Source organism: Lygodium microphyllum, chromosome 2, assembly GCF_053477565.2.
Source record: "Lygodium microphyllum isolate KBCC chromosome 2, Lygodium_microphyllum_v1.1.10, whole genome shotgun sequence".
Classification (NCBI taxonomy): Eukaryota; Viridiplantae; Streptophyta; class Polypodiopsida; order Schizaeales; family Lygodiaceae; genus Lygodium; species Lygodium microphyllum.
The window spans coordinates 34111148-34124079 of NC_141136.1; the positions used below are offsets into that span (position 1 = coordinate 34111148).

The 12932-nt window shown below is 41.6% G+C and overlaps 1 pseudogene across 1 annotated transcript; it reads left to right on the top strand.

The window, feature by feature from the left end:
• The first annotated feature begins 1271 nt into the window (after positions 1-1271).
• LOC148039588 (pentatricopeptide repeat-containing protein At5g27110-like) lies at positions 1272-8457 on the top strand (annotated as a pseudogene). Its single transcript, XR_015693009.1, has 4 exons — positions 1272-1613; positions 1724-5403; positions 5507-7085; positions 7208-8457. The product of XR_015693009.1 is annotated as a pentatricopeptide repeat-containing protein At5g27110-like (transcript).
• The last annotated feature ends 4475 nt before the right edge of the window (positions 8458-12932 follow it).

Consider the following 12932-nt stretch of genomic DNA (forward strand, 5'->3'; position numbering starts at 1 on the left):
AGTACATAGAGGTGAGGTATGACTTAATTGGTCATGTGCTTGAGGATAAGCACATTGGGTTGGTAAAAGTGCATATAGATGAAAACCCTATAGACTTTCTCATTAAGAGTCTATCCTCTAAGAAGTTTGCACACTACCAAGAGTTGATGGACATTAGGTGACTATATCTCATACACTCTTTTATCATTCTATCTCCCCCTTAAAGACATAGCCTTTAAGTGGGAGGTTGCTATGGTAAAGACCAATGCAAGTGGCTACCCATTCCACTCATTAATCCTACCCATTCCACTCATTAATCCTAAGTATACATATATATACTTGTTCTTCATGTGTTAAGTGATAAGGCAATAAGGTGTTACTCACAAGAGAGTTACTGAGGCACCACATATACATTGTCCTCTCTCTCTCTCTCTTTCTCTCTCTTTGTGCATTCTCCATGCTTTATGCAACTCCATCATCATGCCTTTCCACTGTGAAGCATAGATGGTGATCTAGATAAAAGATGAACAGCTTAAGGTTAGTTGGAGGAACTTTGATTGAGTGAAAGATAGGTGATCGTGGTTCTAAAGGGTCTCCCTTTTATAGCCCTCAAAGGTGGTTAGGTCGGCTTGACTAACCTATTCATAAGGGGGACTATTGGCCCTTGTGTGACTCCCTAGTCAAGTGCTGCTTTTGTAGTCCTTGGACCCAAAAAATAGGGGTCCTTGGTAACTCCCACACCACCTTGCAACTCAATGCAATTTGCCTCAAATTGTTGTCAGCTTAACTACTCTATCTAATCTAAGGCTAAACCCAAAAAGGTCAAGTCAAGACCCTTGGGTTCACACACAACTTCAACTCATAATGGGGGCCTTTGAATTTTGAGCACCATGGATCATTGATGGCAGCTTACAAGGATGGGGCATTGAGCATATCTAGTGTTGGGGATCCATTGGAGCTCTATAGATAGAAACTGGATTGTGCTTAGAATAAGACGTAGGCTCAAAAAACATTAATGACTCCAAATATGCCAACCACATGCAAGGTTTGATTGCGATGGAGCCCGTCACATCCATGTGGGAGGAGGGGAGAGAGAGCCTAAATTGAGGGGAAAAAAATTTGTTAATAAAGACTACAAATAGATTTGCGACACCTAAAATGAATTTTCTTTAGATCATCCAATCCCACCATTTTAAGGGGTACTTTGTTGATCAATTGGAGTTTTGTTTTTCATGTAATTGAAATTATAGTGAGCTTGCCACACGTATATAGTTTCCAGTGTAATGACTTGCACAGGCGTGTCATGGCTCTAAGAGTTGCCTTCATGCACTTAGCCAAGTGCAGAGAAGGGCTATGCTAGCTCATCTAAGTTGTGGAACTTAGCTTCCATTTGCCTGGCTCTTGTCCCCAGCAAATCAATGGCTGACACAACACGGAAGGAACTCGCAACTTGCAAGGATCCGTCGAAATGGCGGAGACTTAGCAAATCAATGATTTGACCCACTAGAAGAAGCAACGATCCGTCAGTGGAGGGAAAGGAATCAGCAGATCATCCTCCATTCTGCACCTGCAAGTGCTCATGGAGACAGCCCTGCAAGCATGTCCCCCAATAGTGGAACACCAGACACATCATAGTAAGATGATTCAGAGATCCTTACTTCTGTTAGCATTGAAATCTTTCAATTTCTATGTCTATTCTACGCCCTTGCAGGCCCTGACTCAAGCATAAACTTTCCATGGCTAGATGTTTGCAACACTTTATGCGGCGTTGGAGAAAAGAAGCCAAGAAGACGAGGATTGCAACTAATCAAGAAAACAACCGCAGAACAAGAAGTTGAAGCAGGTTTCTCACAAAGAAACAAACAGAAGAAGAAGAAGCAGAAGAAGAAAATGTGGAAAGAAGAGGATGCTGCTGCTGATGACGATGGCGATGTTGATGAGCAGGAGAACGTTTTGTCGCTTGGCCAACAGGGAGTGCAAGAGGATATTGTACGGGTGCACACCCTCGTGGCTTCATTGAAGGTTTGTGGCAAGCTAAAGGATCTTAACAGAGGCCGTAGAATCCATGCTTATATTGACAAAGTAGGATTGCTGGAGAAAGATGTTTTCCTTGGCAGCTCCTTGGTCAATATGTATGCGAAATGCGGTCTCCTTGAGAAAGCGCAAGAAGTTTTCGACAAGCTTTCTGTTAGGAATGTTGTCTCATGGAATGCAGTAATTTCAGGATATGCCCAACTTGGACATGGTTATCAAGCACTCCAGTGTTTTGAGCATATGCGTTCTGAGGGCCTCTCTCCAAACACAGTCACCTATACTTGCGTGTTGAATGCTTGTGGCAGCATAGAGGCTGCAGAAAAAGGCAAAGAAATACATGCTGAGATTCTAAGGAAAGGGTTATTGAAGAAAGATATTGTGGTTGGCAATGCACTGGTGGATATGTATACCAAATGTGGCCTGCTTGCAAAAGCACAAGAAGTGTTTGATATGCTTCCTGTTCGGGATGTTATATCATGGAGTGCCCTCATTGTAGGATATGCCCAACATGGACATGGGAAGAAAGCATTGGAGTGTTTTGAGCAAATGCAACTTGATGGTCTCTGTCCAAATGCTGTCACCTATACTTGTATCTTGAAAGCCTGTGGCAGTTTAGGAGCTGCAGACAAGGGCAAAGAATTGCATGCCAAAATTCTCAAAGAGGGGCTAATGGAAAATAATATTGTTCTTGGGAATACATTGGTGGATATGTATATCAAATGTGGCCTGCTCAACAAAGCACAAGAAGTGTTTGATGAACTTCCATCTCGAGATGTGGTTTCGTGGAGTTCGTTAATTGCAGGATATGCCCAACATGGGCATGCCAAGCTGGCAATGGAATGTTTTGATCAGATGCAACAAGAAGGCCTTTGTCCAAATGCAGTCACCTATATCTGCATCCTGAAAGCCTGTGGCAGCTTAGGAGCAGTGGACAAAGGCCAAGAAATACATGCTGGAATTATTAGAGAGGGGTTTTTGGAACATGACATTGTTGTTGGCACTGCATTGGTAGATATGTATGCCAAGTGTGGCCTGCTTGCAGAAGCACAAGAAGTGTTTAACAAGCTTTCACAACAGAATCTAGTCTCATGGAATGCTTTAATAGCTGGATATACTCAACATGGGCATGGTGAGAAAGCATTGAGATGTTATGAGTGGATGCAACTGGAGGGTCTCTCTCCTGATGTAATCACCTTCATTTGTGTTTTGAAAGCCTGTGGCAGTGTTGGAGCTGCAGATAAGGGCAAAGAAATACATGCCAAGATAGCTAGAAATGGGTTGTTGAAGAATGATGTGGCTGTTGGCATAGGATTGGTAGATATGTATGCCAAATGTGGCCTGCTTGCAAGAGCCCAAGAAGTGTTTGACAACCTACCAGTGCATGACGTGGTCTCATGGAGCGCACTAATGGCAGGATATGCCTTACTTGGAAAGAATGAACATGTCTTCAACTTATTCAATGAAATGATTGGTAAAGGTATAGCACCAGATATGATAACATTCACGATTGTAATTAATGCATGCAGTCACACAGGTCTACTAGATAAGGGTCAGATGTACTTCGAGACCATGAGAACAAGATATAACATTCTGCCTAATCTGGAGCTTTATACTTGCATAGTTGATCTCTTTGCCCGTGCAGGATACCTTGACAAGGCAGTAGCAGTAATCAAGGAGATGCCATTTTCTGCTGATCTAACCGTGTGGCTTACAGTGTTGGGTGCTTGTCGAAAATGGAAAAATCTGAAGCTTGGTAGATTAGCCTTTGAACATGCAGTGCAACTGGATGAAAAGGAGGCTTCAGCTTATGTTTGTATGAGTAATATTTTTGCTGATGTTGGCAGGCAAAAGGATGCAGATAAAATCAAAGCTCTGAGAGTTAAAAATCAAGCACAGAAGAAGCCAGAAGTTTGCCGGTGGACTAAGGCGAGTGGATATGTCCATTTGTTTTCTGATGGGGGATAGAAAGCATGCACATTATGAATCTGTTTGTGCAGAAAATGTCCGAGGAAGGTCATTCCCAGTATTTGCATTAGCAGCTAGGGAAGATGCTTGATAATGAGGGGAGATATACCTTTGGTGGTCATAGCAGGATGCTGACTGTTGCTTGTGTCCTTATCAGTACACCCAAAGGGACACCCGCCTATGTGATCTTGTGTTGACTACCTTGTTGTGTTAAAGATAGAGAAGTATAAGGCTTTTCTTAGAGATGTAAAGCACTCTCATGTGTTTGAAGATGAAAGCGTTCTTGTGGGGATAATTGATGATGTTTGGAGTAATTCGATAAGTGACCTGTAATGCAATTTGACCTGTTGATACTAGATTAGGAACAACAGGTGCGGCACATGCTGATAAGCAGTTGTTGCATCAAATACTATTGCAATCAACAGAGTTCAAAGCGCAGCTGTTCAGCAAGTCACTTTACTACATTTTTTGGCATTTCTTGATATTTGAGATCACCTTCTAGATGATATTGCTTGGCCAAACAAAATTTCAGTGAATTTTCAGGCAGTGACATGCCAGGCATTTGATGAAATACTTAACTTCTGCAGAGCTGGTGTGGTGTCTGGTTGCTTTATAGAATGCGGAAAGATTGTTGGGGCATTCTGAACTTTTTGTTACATGGAAACTGAACTGTTATGTGAAAACAGGTGGGGCGACAATATTTTGATAAATTACTGAAGTGTCCTGGCAGATTATTCATCCGTTATCTCCAATTTAACCATTTGACATGAATAACAGCAGTCCATTGCATACCTGCAGATTGGTACCTTGTGGCTAGTTTGGACAAGGGTACTGATCTGAGTATCACTTCATTACCTGTAGTTGATAGTTGTGTGCAAAAGGTTGGCCGAAAATTTTGGCCACACACACTTCCTTCAATCTGTTGTAGACCTGCTCAACAGATGCAACAAGCATCAGAATAACCACACCCTTGGCCCTCAGTAACAGCCACGCTGGATTGAGGTTAGCACTCATGGTTTGGTGGGTGGTGCATATCACAAATGTAACCTGCTCCGAAGTCCAAGGAGCTGCAAACGGAGTCCTCCTGGACAAAGGGGCTAGGCACACCCACAGTAGACACTGCAGAGCAGCACACACTGGATTGAGCTTAGAACCCATGGATTGATGGCAGATGGCATGTACACCAGATATAAGCTGCACAGAGCTCAAAGGAGCTGTTCTGAATAAAGGGACCAGAGACAGCCACTGCAGACACTCAGAATCTTGGTGAAGCGCTCCCAAGGAGGGGAATTTTCTCCACACAAGGTAGCCAGAGGGGCTTGAATGCACAATATCTTCATTGCCTTTAACAATCTAGACTTGCCCTTGTGGAGACAGACCTGTAGAACTTACCAAGAGTGTGATTGGTTTACTGTATCCTCACCAGTAAGTGTTTGCAACTTCATACTGTTTTCAACACTAGGTTAAGCACTCTCTCTCATTGCCATACAGTGCTTGTGTCCATATTGACTTGGGTCTTATTTTGCAGGGAATGCAGGTGTTTTAGACAGCAAGCGTTTGCACAGCCCTAAGGCTACCTTGTATTAGTCATTTACTTTTCTCGCTTTGACAGTTACAAGGAACAATTCTCTACTATTCCATAAGGACTCTAACATCAATGGTTGAGCTGTTTTTGCATTGCTCCACCTTGCTTATACATGGTAGGCACTGGAGCAAAGGCCTGCAAGAAGGGCCCCACTAGGAGCCTCTCCGTAAGGGGATCTTCAGAGTCGACTAAATGTAGTCTTTCAAGAGACTTTCTAGTCATGATAGTTGCAGAAGTCAGTTTTAGCAAGATTGTGTTACCTGTACATCCCAAGGTATTCTTGCGTGGAGCTAACGCCCTTTTTTTTCTCTATCCTGTGATACTAAATTTTCAACAGGATTTCTTAACTGCTTACTGCCAAGTGATAAGAGATGCAGCCCAAGAAAATGTAAGCGTGGCATGTGGCATACAGCTGCTTCCAAGTAGAATATATAAAATACAGGCATTGCTAGTGGGTCAACCTCAACCCTAAAAATGCCTATATGTACAGAAATTGATTTGTACATGAGAATAGATTAGAGTCTATTTTTGAAACAATGTTTTTTCAGTCCCCTTAGTCACATTGTCACTTATATGTTAGTGCGAGCTTGGAAAGCAATGTCTTGATGATTCAAAACTACATTCAGCAGAAATAGGGCTAGTGTTGCACCTCAATCTGATGTTTATCACACAATCTTCAACAAATCCCTGAAATTTTTGACATTCACCACTCCTTTTAATTAACGGGTGGCTTGCAAAGTGCTAGATATTGTGTCAATGATAGTTTAAATATTCCGTATAGGTCCTATGCATCCCAAGCCCTTTCCTACTGATTAACTGGTGACAAGTCCTAACTTTGGGGAACTTAATGTAGATTCCATAGAATCATCCACTATTCAGAAGCATTGGTACCTAAAGATAGGCTAGCTCTGGTTGCTTGTAATGCATGTGGTATGCATTTAAACCTATCAAATACTTCCACTTCAGAAGAAAAGTAAAAAGTTTGAATGAATCTTTGTTGTGCTCCTCTTCCTATAAATGATTTCAGGTCCTCACAGTGAGACACAACTTACAAGATGAGGCGTTTCAGAAGTTGTGGCATTATAGGATTTATTATTCAGTTCACAATAACAAGGTTCAACAAGAAAATTCACAACAAATGTATTTACTTTGAAACCACAGTAGAATGCTTTGCATGTGGCACAGATTGAAGAACAAAGAACAAGGAAGGACATACTGGCTACATTCTCATCCCATCGATGATGGTGTTATATTTTCACCTGCGCGTATATTTAAAATTTTTTTGGCTGTAACATGAGCTAAAAGTTGCCTTTACTATTTGCAGAACTGGTAAAGCATTCAACAATTAACCCCAGTCGTGTGACTTATAAGGTGCAATCCCGAAAAACCCTCTTGGGTTGCTATCATCAAAAAGAGATGATAAGAAGTGAGAAGGCAACACAAGTGATAATGAGGTTTGGCAGCTTGTCAAACATAGCAAGAGGAGAAATGGAGAGAATCAGGGAGCTCTTAAGTTACCGAGGTATGCAAGGGATTCTATTCATGAAGAGGCTGCTGACTTTTTTGCACAGGACTTTTTACTTGCTTTGTTGGTGGCTCCCTTGGTGGCTGCTCTGGATGCCTAGTGATTGTGAATTGTTGCAGAAATCCTACGCTCAAGTATCATCCTGGAGGCAGGCTGGTGGTTGTGGATTTAGATTGGGGTGGTCGCAAGGTTGTGGTTGGTGGTGTCTATGGCCCAGATGGTGGAATGCAGTCCTGATGCCTCGTCCTGCTCCTCTCCTATCACAGGCGTGAAATTGACAACTGGAATCATGTCAGGAACACAAAATTTGTGGTGGAACTTTTGAGAGTCCAAGATGGAAGTGGAAGCATGAAACATAAGCACATGAACACTGAATGCACTGAATAGTGAAAGAAGAAATCAGAGAAGTCAGAGATCATCATGAACAGGCTATACTGGTGGCAGGATGATGGCACGATCCAGTCCACAGCCTCAAAACAGGAACAGTAAAATGCAGAAAACCAGCACCAGGATCTAGCATAGACCAATCTGATACCACGTGAGAGTGTGCAATGGAAGTAGAAGCATAAAACATTAAAACAGCACTATATACAAGCAAAAATCAGAGAATCAGAGATGGCCACAAATGGGCAATGGAATCCCTAAACAGTCACACGAACACAGTACAACCTCAAGAGTACTATCTCAAGGGTACACAGCTCTCAGCGACCAGTGGCAGTGCTCCAGATCTCTCTCAATCTTCACATGAATGAATAAAAAGTGAGAAGAGAAGCATGCTATGGATAGCCAAAAGTAATGCCATAAAGTGGACAGCTTGGCTAGCAACAGGTCTGACCATATATCAGGTTGGCCAGGCAAGAAATGTGCTGCCCAGGCCGGAAATGCATCTCAGATGTTCTGTCACACACACTAGACCATAGATCACACTGATCTGTACATCACTAATAGATCTTTGGGACCATTGTGGTACTGTCCCTCTGAATTCACCTGCAATAATTTAAGCACTCCTGGCCATTGGGTCAGACTTGACAAGGTCTACACTTCGAATGGGGGCACTTGGCTTCCATATCATGAAATATTTCTATTTCAGTTGATCATAATAGCTTTCCATCAGTTCATTTTCCCCTAATCCTGGAATTGAATGCATATGACCTAGTCAGGGCAGAGAGAGAGCATAAACTTTCGGGATTAAACAGTCACTAGTACAACTAGGGCTTCGGGTGCAATGAATGCTTTACTATCTGAGATTCACTATAATCATGAAGATCCTTGTAATGCATTTGTTAATACCCTCCAGCAGTGTTACTTTAGGACTCTGGTTGACCTTAAGGTGGGAAGGACACTAATTTTGTTTTTAATCTCTATTGTGCCCCTGGTCCTCTAAAGTGGGGAAAGGCTAATCAACTCTTATCTTTGTAGATCCAGTTATCCAACAGAGAAAAATGAGGCATTAAACTTGGTCACTGGTGAGAAGAAGGGTGTACTTATTTTGTTTTACTCTCTATTGTCTCACCGAGTCAGTATCTTGGTCAGACAACAGAGATTAAAAGAAAATTCATATCCTTCCTCTCATATAAGAACTGAATCAGATGTAGAGAACTGAACGTTAGCATTGAGAACATGCCACCATGATCCCTGAATCTTCATATTACTATACCAAAGACCTTGATCCTCAAGAAAAAAAAGGGCAATAACAGTCCAGAGTTGTTGACCCTTACATATTACATGCAAAAGAGACCAACAAAGGGCTGCCATATGGGTCTGAACATCCAAAACAATCTCAACCCCTGAGGATTTTGGTGTACAAACATGGCTATAGTATATCCAAGATATTTTAGTATGCATAGAATCTTTCTTTCATAGCATGAAATAGAAGTGTTGGGTGAGATCCTTCAAGGCAACATTAGTCTAAGGCAGCAATGGCAAAAAGTAAGTGAGCATGGGGAGCACAATGATCTATGCCACTTTAAGACACATGAAATGACCAAGCTTGAGATTTCCAATGAATAAACTTACCTTTCAATTTTTGTGATATCCATTTCAGCAAGAGTTTTGGTTGCACATCAATAACCAAGGAATAGCCAAGTTGTCTTACAAAGTCTCCTTATGGAACGACCACACCTTGCCACCCCAAATTTGGCAAATTTGAGTTAGTAGAAGTGATAAGGGAGGGTTTGTTAGCATTATTCCTGCATGTCTTGTGAAACTTGATCTTTCACCAAGGTACAAAAGATTGCGCAACATGCTTGCTATGAACTTAAGAGGTTTGCAAAGTAGTCTTGATGCATACATACAATAGATTGTGGGTGTGTGACCATGTGATCATTTACATTTTTGCAACCTCAACATATTTTCCTAAGCAAAGAATTTATTTGCTATTGGTTGAAGAGTTGTAAATGCCGCATTGGCTTCAAATGTATATTGTTTGTCAAGTCCTAGAGCTTGGCTTGTTAATAAGAGCACAGTTGAAAACATTAAACAAGTTCAACCAGCTTTGTTGATAATGAGACTAGAAAATCATTGTGTGGAGAATCAAGTAACAATAGACGAAACCAAGGCTAGGATATCATCTACAGCATGCAAACACTGCCTAGTAAGCAAAGCATGGTAAATCCCATATTGCCTTAGCATTGTCTGTGCATTAAGAAGCAGTCTTTCAAATGACGCTAAGCCTTCTAATGGAAAATCTCAGTAAAGCCTTTTTAGTAGAGTTGGCTCATGTATCCCTTGTAGACAACATGACTTGGAAAAGAAGAGTTAAATCACAAGGGAAGCTTGCCCAAGAGATATACAAAAGCATCCACATGTTGCCTAATCATATAAAGTTATAAAGGAAAATTATTTCATAAGGCATATTGTTGCAACACTTGTATTCCCAAAGAAAAATGAATCTCATGTATAGTAGAGATATGGTCGAATCTAAACCACATGGTCAAGTATTGGGCTAAGTGAAATGTAGACATTGAAGTCAATGGAGAAGGCCATAACCAAAGATCTTGTTTGAGAATGTCCATCGCAAAAGCATTCCAAGCTTGACTTTTCAAGGTATCCATTAGAGAGTGCTCCAAAGTAGACTTGGAAGAGTCAATGTCCATGTTAAAATTGCCCATAAGAAAAGCATTCTAAGCCTGGCTTTTCAGGATATCCATCAGAGAGTGCTCCAAAGTAGACTGGAAAGGGTCAATGTACATGTCAAAATCGCCCATAAGTAAATTAGGTCTACCTAGAGATAGAGAATCATGAAGCCGATTCCATAAGGCTTGATGATGGAATGGGGCATTAGGCATATAAAGGACAACCAACCATAGAACATTCTCTTCAAAAACAATTTCAACCACTAGAAAGCGACATGGATATCATTCTTAATAAAAACTGAGTGGAATTTCTCATGCACCACCATAAGAACATTCAAGTAGTGTATTGCCTTGCTACCAACATAAAAAAGACATAAACCATGACAATCCAAAATATGACTACCATTATGATGGATTTTGTGCTTAATAGCACATAACACACCTCAACTATTCTCATGCAAAATACATCGCATGTCATGTTGCTTACCATGGAAAAAAACCTTGTAATCATTTCAAGTGGCATTTTGCAGATTTGAAACTAAAAAAATCAAGGATAAGATTGCTCATGCCTCACTTGAATTTTCTCTACCAATGCCTCAAGAATGTCATCATTCAAGAAATCTACCAAACTTGCAAAAGCATTTTGCCCCAGACAAGCAAACTTCCAAGAGGAAGGGTTAAGTCATTCATTGGGGTTGAATGAGGGTATGACAATCCCATGGGGTGATCACCTTGCCTTTACGATCAAAAGCAAGGTGTGTCTGTGGGTCCTTAGAACAATCAATAGATACGGTAGTAGCTTCTATTCTGCTTAGGGCAGGGGGAGGAACATTCAAAGGGACATTATCAAAAGGGGATACACTCTTCCTTTGCACATATGTGTGTAAGGAATCCTAGGGATTAGAGGGTTTAATTGGGGATGGTCGAGTTTCAATCATCTTGCTCTTATTCAAATGAACCTCTAACCAAGTAGGTGTTGACTGATCACGAGTGCGTAGGTTGTTTACCCTTGTTCATAGCCCTTTGTGAAGGGGTTTCACCATTCTTCTACTCCTCGTCTAACATATCTACATGCACCATAGGGATAGCATTTCTATCCACTTTATCACGACACTCACACAAGGTGACCCAACTACCCACAACAAAAGCAATGGCCTACAAAGGTAACCCATTGGAGCCCAAAAAGTAGTAGAAGCATACCCAAGCAGTTTATACATAGCCAATTAGACCTTTTGCAAGCAGTGTCCCACAGCATACATAAACAATTCTAATTGGTAGCACACAATCTAGGTGGTACCAAAATAGTGCCAGTGCTAGCCATGTCATCCTTAAACAAATGTCAATATATTGCTAGGCAGCCTTCAACTTCCACCTAGATGGGACATTCACACTAAACCAAACATTGGAAATCTGCCAGAGACCTTTAAGGCACAACATGAAACAAGCGATGGTCAAAGAACAAAGGCAACTTTGCCAAATAGAGCATTGTGCATCTAAGGAGAATGCAACAACACTTCATAAAAGTCCCTAGGGCCTACCAAGTTTTCATCAACAAAGTTTGCTTGCATCAAGGAAGATGACCATTGATGGATTCTAGCAAGCACCAAAATTATGCCTATCATAAAATACTAAAAATGAACACAAACGACATCACCTTGGTATCCACATTAGTACCCATGACATTATCCTCAACCTTGTTAGAAGCTCGTGAAAGATTTTGGTGAGCATAATCACCAACAATGTGCTTGCAAATTCAAGTAGGCGATCCCAATCCAACTCTTGGGATTCATTAGAAATAGTAGCCACTTTGCGTATAAGAATGGGTGAGAGTATGCGCAGAGTAGAGTCTCCACGCAACCCATAGCTTCTTCCAAAGCACGCTTGGGGTGCTTATAGGCTAGCTGGTTATCAAAACAGGGCACCATCTCTTCTATGCAGGGAAGCATTTCCTCTTCTTTATCAACCTTGGTGTCCACACCAAGAGCTTCTACCATTTGATCGATGAATGCAATATCAAGGCCAGCCATTTTGGCCGACCCTCTCTCTCTCTCTCTCTCTCTCTCTCTCTCTGTGTTGCAAGTCACTTAAGAAAAATTCTATTGCAAGTCATGTAGTTCTGCTATGGGTCACACAGGTGGACTGTAGATCATGTAGGTCACTGTAGATCGTCTCCTCATGATTGCACAGGTCTATTGCAAATCATGGAGATCTCCCAAATCTGCAGGTTAGACAACCCTACCAGTCACGTTGCTCTTTTGTAGCTCACATAGATTAGACCACTGTAAGCTAGGCACAGGTAAGGCATAGGGCAGGCTGTGCGTTGGGATGCAAGCTCCTAATATAGGGCGGGCACCCCGTAAACATGGCGAATTCTCAACAGGCGCACAGGGCACAATGAATCAACGACTGGGTACACACAGGCCTGACACGACACGCAGGGCAGTATACCTTGGTCTTCTATCCTCTTTTTTTTTTCGTGAAGATAATTGAATTATGTAGCAATATTTAAATTAGACCATCAGGCCAGCTAAGAAAAACAGAACACACACAAATCAAGGCGAAAGGCTACCAAGACGGACACACAAATATCACAAAGAAATGACAACTGGTGTGGAGCAAACAATATCCAGCCAGGGAGAGCAGCAATGTCAGGAAGAACTAGATTAGCTAAAACCATAGAGGAGATCTGCTCCATAACATTAAACCACCAATATGGGCCACATAACCTTGGATGCCCGAGGCCGAATCAGAAATAAAGGAACTTTGAGTA